This window comes from Sturnus vulgaris, unplaced genomic scaffold, assembly GCF_052056855.1.
Source record: "Sturnus vulgaris isolate bStuVul1 unplaced genomic scaffold, bStuVul1.hap1 Scaffold_168, whole genome shotgun sequence".
NCBI lineage: Eukaryota > Metazoa > Chordata > Aves > Passeriformes > Sturnidae > Sturnus > Sturnus vulgaris.
This window is the reverse complement of record NW_028276080.1, coordinates 10,001-12,500: the sequence shown is the minus strand read 5'-3', so window position 1 is coordinate 12,500 and position 2,500 is coordinate 10,001. Positions and strand designations below refer to the sequence as shown.

General features: G+C 76.6%; 1 non-coding gene across 1 annotated transcript; it reads right to left on the bottom strand.

Annotated features, from left to right (window-relative positions):
- Nucleotides 1–794: 794 nt before the first annotated feature.
- LOC148218664 (5.8S ribosomal RNA) lies at nucleotides 795–947 on the bottom strand. Its single transcript, XR_015800241.1, has one exon. It is a non-coding gene; the product is annotated as a 5.8S ribosomal RNA (ribosomal RNA).
- Nucleotides 948–2,500: the final 1,553 nt, after the last annotated feature.

Genomic DNA, 2,500 nt, shown 5'->3' with positions numbered 1-2,500 from the left:
GGACGACGGGGGCCGGCTTCGCTTCCCCTCCCCCCCCCAAACACCGCGCCTCCCCCCGCGACCTTCTCTCTTCTCCCTTTCCCCCGCGCCCCGCCCGGCGCCCGCGCGCCGGGGGGTGGGGGGGGGTGGGCGGCAGAGAAAAGGCGAGGAGACACACGGGGGGGGGGGGGAACGAGGGAAACGGAGACTCCCATCCCGGAGACGAGAACCGAAGAGGAGAGCGGCAGAGACGGCCCTGACGGGGGGGAACCGGCCAGCCGGGCGGGAAAAGCGGCGACCTCAAGCGGGGAGAGAGAGAAACGCGACGGCGACAGAGAGAGGAGGGGAGGGCTTCGCGGGAAGGAGGAGGGGGTCGCACCCCCGTCCCCGGCGCTCTCGGCCTCGCGCGCGCGCGGCAGCACGGCACGGTACCCCCGCGGTACCCACCCGCAGACAGCCGCCCGCACGGGGGGGAGAGCCCGGGGGCGAGGCCCGCGCCTCGCCTCCCTCTCGGCCCTCTCGCTCTCTCGTCTCTCTCGCACGGCCCACGGCGGCGTCTTCGACGCCGACTCTCGCTCTCCCCGGCCACCGCCACCGCACCGCGGCACGGCCCCGGCAAGGACGAGCTCCGCCCCAGCGGCTCGTTCCGGGAGCGGGGAGCTACGGAGCGCTCCCCGAGTCTGCATTTAGGGGGACGAAGGCCCTGCGCGGCGACGACGACGACGACGTCGACGTCGACCGCGGGCAACGGGCCTGCGAGGCAACCCCAGCCGCGCCGCCGGGGTGGCCCCCCCGGACGGCGATTGATCGTCAAGCGACGCTCAGACAGGCGTAGCCCCGGGAGGAACCCGGGGCCGCAAGTGCGTTCGAAGTGTCGATGATCAATGTGTCCTGCAATTCACATTAATTCTCGCAGCTAGCTGCGTTCTTCATCGACGCACGAGCCGAGTGATCCACCGCTAAGAGTTGTCTGGCTTTCGGGACCGCTCGCGTGAAGCGGCCCCTTTTCTGTTTCTGCAGGGACGCGCGCGCCCCCGCGCGCCCCGCTTCGACCGTACGAGCACACACAAACGGAGGAGGAGGAGGAGAAAGCGCGGGGCAAAAAAGAGAAACCCCGCGCAACGCTCCGAAGGTCGGCCAAAGAAAGGCGGAGGGGCCCGCGCCCCCGACCGCCTCCCCCCGCGAGGGGAGACGCCGCCTCGCGTGCCGTCCTTCGGAGGCGGCCCAGGCGCCCGGGCTCGGCCCGACCTCCGCGCGGAGGGGCTTGTGCGGCAACGCGCCGGACCGCGGGGGGCACGGTGGCCCGCCCGGCCTCTCGATCACGGGACGACTACGCGTTCGCGGGCCGGGGGGCGCGACCGCCGGCCCCCGCCGCTCCCGGCTCACTCCCTGGCTTCTCCTTTTCACCGCTCCGCCGACTCGCGGAACGCCGCCGCGCCAAAACGCGGGGGCCGGCTCTCCCGCCAGCGGCCCCTGAACGTCGCCCGAAACGCCACGCGGCGGCGGGACCGTTCCGCCGGCGCAACCCCTGGCGCGGGACCGCTTGCCCGCCGGAAGGCGAACGCCCGGCGGGCCGCGCTCCGCCACCGGCGCCGGAGGCGGGACGCCGCCGAGACCCGAGCCGGCATCGCGGAGCGCCCGAGGTCTGCCGCTCGGCAAAACCCCTCCGCCACCCGCGGCCGCACTCCCGGGACCGCCGCCGCTTCGCACCGCCGAGCTGCCCTTCCGCGAGCACGCGCCCAGCGGGCAGGCGTACGGCGGCTGAGCCGGGGGGCACCGCCCGCTCCCCTCGTTTCCACTCGGGGACCGGACGGGGAAGCGCCCCCGCGGCCGCCCCGCACGCCTCCCCTTTTTTTTGGCCCACACGCGGCCGGGAAGGGCGACGGGGAAGCGGACGGGCGGGGCCCGGGCCGGGACGGCCGCCGGTGAAGGCGGGCGCCTCGCGGCCGACCGTCCCCCCCCCCGGGGGGGGCGGGGACACTCGCCGAGCGGCGACGCCGCCGCTCGGCACGGGGTCGCCCGCGCCCGCCGGACCTCCGGCGATGGAGGAGCCGGCCGAGCGCTGCGCCCCAACGGGCGGGGACAGCGCTCCGAGTCAGGGGTGGCCGGCGGCCGGCGCCGCCGCGGTGCGGTTCGAGGCGACAAGGCCGTCGAGGCGAGAGGCGCGCGGTCGCGCCTGACGCGGCGCCGCCCGCGAGCCCGCGGCGGCGGCTAAGGAGAAAGAGCGAGAGAGCGCGGCGGGCCCCGGCGGCCGCAACCCCGCAGCTGAGGTAGGTAAGGCAGAGAGCGCGCGCCCTCTGCCGGCGTCGCCCCGCATCGCAGAGGCCAGCGGGGTCGGCCCCCCGCGGCCGATCGCGCGCCGCGGCCTCTCCGCCGAGACCGGGCCGCAGAGAGGGGGGGGGCAGGGCGCCCCTTCCCCGGCCCGGCACGGGTGGCCCCCGCGCGCGGGCAAGCGCGGCGGGACGCCGACGACGGCGAGCGCGGCCGGTCGCGACGGACACGCCACCGCAGGGGATCGGCG